This window comes from Mustela putorius, unplaced genomic scaffold (assembly GCF_011764305.1).
Source record: "Mustela putorius furo isolate JIRA1106 unplaced genomic scaffold, ASM1176430v1.1 tig00003923_pilon_pilon_pilon, whole genome shotgun sequence".
NCBI lineage: Eukaryota > Metazoa > Chordata > Mammalia > Carnivora > Mustelidae > Mustela > Mustela putorius.
Genome location: NW_025422068.1, coordinates 611,272 through 620,702, shown reverse-complemented (window position 1 = coordinate 620,702; position 9,431 = coordinate 611,272). Strand labels below are relative to the sequence as shown.

Genomic DNA, 9,431 nt, shown 5'->3' with positions numbered 1-9,431 from the left:
AGTACTTGACTCCACTTATATCAAATATCCAAGACCGTCAAAATCATAGAAGCAGAGAGCAGAATGACTGAGGGACGGGGGAAATAGGAAGTTTCTGTTCAATAGGTGGTGTCAGTTAGTTCAGATGAGTGAGTCCAGATATCTGTTCAACACCACACCTATTCTTAACCGTATGTCTTGTGCACTTAAAAATTGAAGGGCACCTGGGTGGCTGATTCGGTTAAGTGTCTGCTTTTGGCTCAGGTCATGATCCCAGAGTCCTGGGCTGGAGTCCCACATGGCGCGCGCTTCCTGCTCAGTGGGGAATCTGCTTCTCCCTCTCCCTTGCTCATGCTCTCTCGCTCACTCTTTGTCTCTCTCAAAAATGAATAAAATCTTTAAAAAAAATTGAAGAGGTTAGATTTCATGTTAAGTATTCTTTTTTTTTCATGTTAAGTATTCTTACCACAGTAAAAACAAAAAAATAATTTAACAAATCAAGTGAGTTTAAATGTATTCCACAAGCATTATTTCTTTTCTATTTCTACCATTATTTCTTTTTTTTTGTTTTGTTTTGAGTTTTACTAATCCACACTTACCATGTAATGTTTTATTATACGACTGAATACTTTTATTTCCACAGAATTGCTTCTTCCCTCCTTAATCTTTTAACCAGGTCCTCTGAAAGAGCTGGAATGAGTAACATGATTTAAAAGAGCAGGATTAGCCTCGAATTTTATTTAAATTCAATCCAGTTTGTTTTAGTTCCATCATGTTCTAACTTTATTACAAATGTTTTCTTAGATATAAATGATTCATTATAATCCTTCTATAGATATCAATTGGCTTCTCAGACATTATTCATAGCAATATTTATTGAGACTATTTAATGGGACTAGGTTTTTACAACCATTATCTGCTTTTATTTCATTCTTTTGATGTAGAAACTATCACTGTCCCTACATTTTGCAAAAAAGAAGACCAAACCTTACGGAGATTAAGAGAGGAATCCATGGTGATATTCATCCATAGAGACAGATTTGGAACCCAAATCCACATTTTAGAACATTTGGAAAAAAAAAATGAAGAAGAGATACAAAACAGTCCCTTGTTTGGGGGGTTATTTTTGGAAGTAAAACTGATAACTTTGGGTAAGAATGTTCATATTGCATTGAGGTTATTGTCTCTTCAGATCACAGTTAACTGTATCTAGCCAGTAAAAGTCACTTCAGTATTTAGAGGCCAGCTTTTAACAATACAATTTATGGGGTCAGTTATGATGTGGTACCCGTTGGCAGTGAAACAAAATAGGCTGAGTAGCGGTTCTCAAAATAGACTGAAGAAAGAATTCCACCAGTTAGAGGCAGAATATGGTGATGTCCTGACTTCCATCTTAGGGAAGGTTTTTCCAGCCACCACCCATGGCATTTCACTTGGCTGTTTCCAAAGAAATATACCAGTGGCTTGTTGAGCAGCCTCACTCTTCCCTTACTCTTACCCCTCTTGGCTTTTAAGGACAGCAGTTGGAATAAAGGACAGGAAAAAAGCTCACAGGTATATCTAACTATTCATTCACTCATTTTACAGTGAATCAGTAAGCACCTTAATTAAATATGCCAAATAGGGCCTTTTAGTTGCTGTGGATACAAAAGTGATTGTTCCAAGCAAACTGGATAAAAAAAAATTTGGGTGATTTTAAGACCTCCTCTTATGTGGACCCTAGTCTTATCCATACTTAAATATATTCTTTCATTTTTTTTTTCCCTGATCATAGGAATTTGTTAGTTTAAGAGTGAATTGGTATATATGTAATTTATAAGTAGTCATATAATATTCAACTTGGATTTTTTTTTTTAAGATTTTATTTATGTATTTGACAGACAGAGATCACTAGTGGGCAGAGAGGCAGGCAGAGAGAGGAGGAAGCAGGCTTCCTGTGGAGCAGAGAGCCTGATGCGGGGCTTGATCCCAAGACCCTGGGATCATGACCTGAGCCGAAGGCAGAGGCTTTAACCCAGTGAGCCACCCAGGTGCCCCTCAACTTGGATTTTTAATTCATTTTGGACATTATTAACTAAAAGTTCCACAAATCTCAAGCACTACCCAAAAGGAATTCTAGCAAACTGGTTAAATATACAGTATCTAGAGCTAGAATTCCTCTCTTTGGATCCCAGCCCTGCCAGTTAACAGTTTGGGAAGTTTTTAAAATGCTCAGTATCTTGGCTTCCATAACAGTAAAATGGGCACAGTAGTTCTAAGGAATCAGGTTGTTTTCTTTTTTTTTTTTTTTTTTTTTAAAGATTTTATTTATTTATTTGACAGAGAGAGATCTCAAGTAGGCAGAGAGGCAGGCAGAGAGAGAGAGGAGGAAGCAGGCTCCCTGCTGAGCAGAGAGCCCGATGCGGGTCTCGATCCCAGGACTCTGAGATCATGACCTGAGCCGAAGGCAGCGGCTTAACCCACTGAGCCACCCAGGCACCCGAATCAGGTTGTTTTCTTGAAGATTGTTAATGTAGATTGTGTGGGTAGCTATTGTTAATTCTGTCAATAAACGAGGAAAGCAGAAGAATAAAGTGTTAAAACTAATAGAACAGCAGACTCCATCAAAATCAGAAAATGCTCCCTACCTGTAGCACCACCTCTTTCCCTGAGAACTGATCTTCCCCTGAGTCCCAGCACAGCCTTTCACTTAGTGCAGTGCTCCAAGATCAGTCCAGGGCAGGTGATCCTTGAAACCAGTTCGCCATCCTAAACCTGTTCAGGACAGCATCTCAGTGCTTCATGTAGTGACACGGTTCTTCTAGGAAAAAGAAGTAAATTGGAAGGATTCAATGTTCCTTGTAGTGAAGGTAATCCTATGTTTCAGTTTGTCCTAGAAAGCCTCTGTTTTCAGCCCAGTGTAATTGTTGTTAGTATTCCCTCTCAGTCTCAAAGTTTTCACTTTGGATGACAAATTTTATAACAACCTTAATTGTATCATACTATAAAGGGCATAGTGTAGATTATTTTCACTATTTTGAACTTGATGTTTTTTTATTACTGTCAAGGAACAACCTGATTCTTACACATATGAATATTAAAGTCCAGCTGTAAAGACATTTATATCTATGAAAAAATAGCTTCATAAAGTTTTTCAAAGGGTAAGTTTCATCTTTACTTTCATTTTCCAATAAATGTTAAGATTTTATTGCTTTTTCAAATACCTAATTCTTATGTGTGTGTAACAATTACTCACAGTTTCAAGAAATACAACCCCAAAACTTGGATCCAGTGTCCTTTGCGGGGCCAACTTCTTTTTAAGTGACTAGAACAATTTACTATCCTCAAGAGACTCATTAATTTCTTATCTCCAGATGACATTCTTAAAATAGATGGCTCATTTACAAACTATTAGACTCTCCTTTATGAACCAATGCATATGTTTTATGTTTATCTTTTAATGTGAATTTTTTATACCATAGATAAATTGAAGTCAGGAAATATTTACCTATCCTAAATCAAGTCAATATAATAAATTATTTGCATAGTTGTGATGGAATCCATATTCAGAGGATAAAGGTTTAGTAATAAACATTTTCATTCAACCATGGTTATTGAGTGTTGAACAACTTTCCTGACATTTGTCTTCCTACAAACAATCACAGATGAATTTATAACAAATGATGAGTTGGTATGTGTTAATAGTTAAATTACCTCTAATTAGTTTTGATTTAGCATCTTCAAAGTTTTAAAAAATACTAACAAAAAAAAATCAGTGGTCTGATAAGTCATTCATCAGAGCAGATATTACCATTATTAATTCCTTTATAGTTAGGATGTTATACACACATACAGCATTTGCAAATAATTTTAGAGTTTTTGTAGACCCCACACATTACTCATTAGAATCCAATTTATTATTTGCAACTATCCCAGTGGAAGTAATACTAAACCAATTAAGCTGATTTTAATAAGAAGAAGATCAGGTAAAAACATGCCACTTGAAAACCGAAGTTTCAGTGGATTCCTTATTAGGAAACTGAAAACCAAAGTGTAAAAATTATAACATGGTAGACACTATATATACATAATAAAACAATTTTTAACATTGTTCATATTTTAGACAGCTACGATTATATGATTTTTAGATTGAATGATGTTAGAAAGTATTGATTACTTCTGTTACTAACAGATATGAATTATATCCTAAGTGTATTTCTTTCAAATGTGGTTATTGGTTATATATTTAGATGTAGTTTTATAATGGGGTTTATTAGAGTGGAAATATCAGAAAAATAAGCTAGCCAATGGCATAAATTTGGACCTTGTTATTTCTGCTAAAATTATAGTAAAATATTTGCTAAAATGTGCTAAAAATAGATCATGCCCATGGATTATGAAAAGTCATCTCCTTAAATCTGAATTAAATTGACTATGAAGACAAATCATAAATATTTCAGCTGTGTTGGAAAAAGTCTGATCTGTGTTGTCTCTTGGAAATGGTCTTCTTGTCTTCTTGTTTGTTAAAAATGATTCTGTGGAGTATATTTGTGCATTTCAGGAAAATAGTAAAGAACATAACCCCAGTGCCTGCAGCACAGTAATTGTTCAGAAAATGTGGGATTTCTCCCCATCTTTATGTCTCTATCTCTCTTTTTATCTCTTTCGGTCTCTTTCTCTTTCCCTCACTGGCTCCATTTCTGACTTTTCTCATTCCTTGGTCTCTTAAGTTGTGTGTGTGCCTCTGACTTTCTCTCTGACTTCCTTTTCCTTTTTTTCAAACTGAATTAGAAGATCTAGTTTCTAGTTCCACTTTTCATAAACTCAGTAATATCTTAGGTTACAGCTCAGAATAAATTGGCTTTTGAAACTCTTGGGGACATTCAATCTCTGTCAAATTTCAAGAGCAGAAGAAGAATGTACTGATAATTCTAATTCATTTGTCATCCTCCGACTTCCCTGTTCCCTCTTTGCCCACTCTTAAAAGCCGGTTACATTATCTGATTCAGTTCTAACCTAATTCAATTAAAAAGATTACTAGAGGTTTATTGTATGCAAAGCAGTGATTTAATTTCCCTAAGGAATGACAGTTAATAATTTATCGTCTAAAAAGGAATAATATAGAAGATGATATAACCGTGGATATGTATAAATATGTATGCATGTAAATCCAGAGCTTAAGAAAACTGAAACTGTGGACTGCTGAAGATAGTTGATAAGTCAGCCATTTTAACACACACTTCTCAGGGACTGACAGTAAGTAAGAAATAATGAGAGGTATCTGAGATAAAAGCAAAAGTATGAATATTGCTTGGACTACTAGTTATAAAGGAATGAACCAGAACATTTACAAAACCAGATTATGGATTATGTCACTAAAAACCGAAGTTATCCGTGGTATCAATATTATACAGAGGAAATTCTCCGTTTAAGACTTAATAACCTAGGGGCACCTGGGTGGCTCAGTTGTTTAAAGCGCCTGCCTTCAGCTCAGGTTGTGTTCCTAGGGTCCTGGGATCAAATCTTGCATCTGGCTTCTTGCTCAGCAGGGAGTCCGCTCTCCCTCTGCCTGCTGCTCCCCCCCTGCTTGTGCTCTCTCTCTCTCTTTTTCTGACAAATAAATAAAATCTTTAAAATTTAAAAAAAAAATTAATAACCCAAAGCTTTATTAAAAATTCAGTATGTTTAGAAATCAAATGATGCATTCTTAAATAATTTATAATAAAAGGAAATTATAAAGATTGCTAAAGATTACAAAGGTAAAAGCTATTTCATAGAAAAGATTAATAAAAGAATGATACAATTTTGAAATGAGATAAAATAATTCCAAGTTCCTGCTGTTTTCACAGGAATTCTACTTTTTAAGACTAATTAAAGTGCCCACATAAAATGTTGAAGAAAAGAGAAAAACTGAACCTTCTAAACTCATTTAAGGAGACTAGTGCAATTCTAATCCCAATAAAGAGGAAAAATATTGGCTCTTCTTATAATTTTTTTTTTAAAGATTTATTTATTTCTTTGACAGACAGAGATCACAAGTAGGCAGAGAGGCAGGCAGAGAGATAGAGGAGGAAGCAGGCTCCCCACTGAGCAGAGAGCCTGATTCAGGGCTTATCCCAGGACCCTGAGATCTTGACCTGAGCTGAAGGCAGAGGCTTTAACCCCTGAGCCACCCAGGCGCCCCAGCTCTTCTTATGATTATGTAAGGAAAATCAGAAATAAGGTAAGGGCTAAATAAAATGAAAATGTATCTTATAATACAAAATTTTCAAGTAATAGTTATATAAGTTAGAAAATGATTCATCAGAAATTTATCAATATATTTTATGTAACTCCATTTAAGTATTAATGATTTCTAGGGAAAAATTTTTTGATATCTTCAGATGCAGAAATAATGCTTTAGTAACATTTTGATAACAACAAATCAGGGATATGTGGGAGCTGACATTTATATTACTTGTTTTTCTGTTATGCAAGATGGACATATAAATATATATATATTTTTATATATGATATGTATAGGTATATTCCTATAAAGACATTCCTAATGAATTTATCTAAAAACATGAAATAAATGTTTTTCCATTAGGTGCAATGATTGCTGAAATTCTACAACAAACACTACTGAAAACATTTAGATACTCTTTTTAAAAGATGGGTCAAGATGAGAACATTGACTAACACAGCTACTATAACATAGCATTTGCTCTTCTTGATCAGTGCTCTGAGAAGAAATAATTGTTAAGAATTGAAAGAGAAAAGGGGTGCCTAGGTGGCTCAGTGGGTTAAGCCTCTGCCTTCAGCTCAGGTCATGGTCTCAGGGTCCGGGATCGAGCCCTGCATTGGTCTCTCTGCTTAGCAAGCAGGGAGCCTGTTTCCTCCTCTCTCTGCCTGCGTCTATGCTTACTTGTGATCTCTCTCTGTGTCAAATAAGTAAAATCTTAAAAAATTAGTAATAATAATAATTGAAAAAGGAAAAGATAAAATTGTGATTTGGGGGAAATTTAGTGGTTAGGTACCTAAAAACAACAATGATCGCAGTAAATCAGGATCATAAAGTATTTGGACTAATAAGTTTTCCACAAAGTTGTCAGGTAAAATACAAACATAATAAAATCAGTAGCATCCTTCTCTAAACAAGTTATAACCAACTATAAATAAGACACTTTGTAGAAAATTGACAAAAACTAAGATGTATTTAGGACTTAGCTTAACCACACACAAAAAAATCTATGGAAAAATTCTGAAGGTAATAAGGTAGAAAGTGATCTGGATGAGTGGAGAGATATTGCTGGCCTTTAGTCAGTGATAATGTATTTTTTTTTCTTTTTAAGATTTTTTTAAGTTTATTTATTTGATAGACAGAGATCACAAGTAGGAAGAGAGACAGGTGGAGAGAGAGGGGGAAGCAGGCTCCCTGCCGAGCAGAGAGCCAGATGCAGGGCTTGATTCCAGAGTCCTGGGATCATGACCTGAGCCGAAGGCAGAGGCTTAACCCACTGAGCCACCCAGGCGCCCCGATAATATATTTTTAAAAACTCCTAATATTCAATATTAGTTACTTTGATCAATTCTATTTAAACCCCCACTTGGATACTTTTGAGAACCATGATAAATTTACTCTAAAATATAAATGGAAGAATAAAGGTTAACAAGTAGTTAAATATAGCATTAACCCTTGCCACTTAACATTTGATTCTTGGACAGACATCATCATTGTCATCATATTGTGGGATCTGGTAATTTATGCAAGACTCTTGGGACTCACCCCAGACCTTGTGGGTCAGAATATGTATTTTATCAAGGTCCCCAAGTGATCTCTATGAAGTGTTTCTGTGTGTGTGTGTGTGTATACAGGTTTATGTAGGTTTTACTAGAGAAGAGATTACTATAAATCAATAAGAGAAAGATAACATTTCGACCTAAGATTGCATACAGTTGAACCAAGACCTACAGAAGACTAAAAAAATCGGTAATCTTATCTGGAGAGGTTCATGTTCTTTGGTAAATAGAAAAACATTTTTTTTTCCCCCCCACACATCTGCCTTCATTGTGAAAAGCAGCTGGGACACTTCCAGCAATAGTAAATTAATTTACAAAAGTAAGGGTTCAGTGAGGTCAGCTGGTTTGAGCCTTTGAAAGGTCAGAATGTATATGCTGACCCACAGCAGCAAGAAGAGGAATACAAAGCCATGAAGAGCAAGGCCACCAAGGAGCTGAGGAGCTCTTTATAGAAATCCTAAATGTTCTTGGTGGCAGTAAGCTCTTAACGGAAGAACCAGGCAGTGAAGAACATGCCAGTGGCCAATAGCACCATGGTCAGATGGGGGAAGGCAACCAGGTTCACTGGGCAGGTTTATCTGCTCATGGCCCCCTGCTCCATTTTGCCAGGAGCAAGATCATCCATTGCTCCACCACTGGAATGGAAAAATAAAAATTATATAAAGAGGCACCATTTTGGATAGATTATGGGCCTGGATAATGCCACATGTTTGGCGAAATGTGAACTCCAGGAATCCTGACATTCTGTTGGGAGCTGTCGATTACTGCAGGACTCCTGGAAAGCACTGAAGCAGTTCTCAGTAAAATTAAATTACTCACATGTTCGATGGGCCAGCAATCCCAGTCCTGGACATAGAACCCAAAGTCTGTGAGGGAACACGCACAGGTTCATTGGTGCAGTGTTGCTTGTGGTATCAGCAAACTGCAGACTCTCCAGGCATTCATAGCTTCAGGATGGGCAGGCGTGTGTGGTGGGTGTACCCTGTGGAATACTATGCAGTTATATTAGATAGTGGGCAAAATAAACACACATGCTGAAAACAGTATGCCTTGGGGCGTCTGGTGGCTCTCTCGGTTGGGTATCTGCCTTTAGCTCAGGTCGTGATCCCAGGGTCCTGGGATGGAGCCCCACATCGAGCTCCCTGCTCAGTGGGCAGTCTGCTTCCCCACTGCTCATGCTCTCTCTCTCTCTGGTTCGCCCTATCTCAAATAAATAAAATCTTTAAAAAAAAAAAAAAAAGAAAGAAAACATCAGACCTTATAGGAAAGTAAAAATAACTAGCTCATAAGCATCGTTTTCATAAGTTAAAATGATAAGAACGAAAGCTGTTCAATTTATGAGACCATATAGAAAAGAACCATACTCATCAAACACATTGGAATAGTTTACGGTTTCAGGGAGGTATGGAATGGGAATGGGGAATAGGTAAAATATGCCAAATAATTGAATTGGAAAAGGGACTAATGGTAATGATTTGCTATGAATTAAAGTGCATGATTAACTTTTTCAAAGAGAAAGAGGAAGGCAGAGATAGAATGTAAATTATGAGAACTTTAAATTATAAAAATAATTAAATAAATTATAATGCAGTTATGTAGAATATAAAAGTCAGTAGGCCCTGTATTCAAGAGTTTTGAGATCTACCGTCATCCAGTACAATAATATAATGCTTAGAAGTGATCCTTCACCT

At 36.1% G+C, this 9,431-nt stretch overlaps 1 pseudogene; it reads right to left on the bottom strand.

Annotated features, from left to right (window-relative positions):
• Positions 1-8,051: 8,051 nt before the first annotated feature.
• Positions 8,052-8,341, bottom strand: LOC123388895 (annotated as a pseudogene).
• Positions 8,342-9,431: the final 1,090 nt, after the last annotated feature.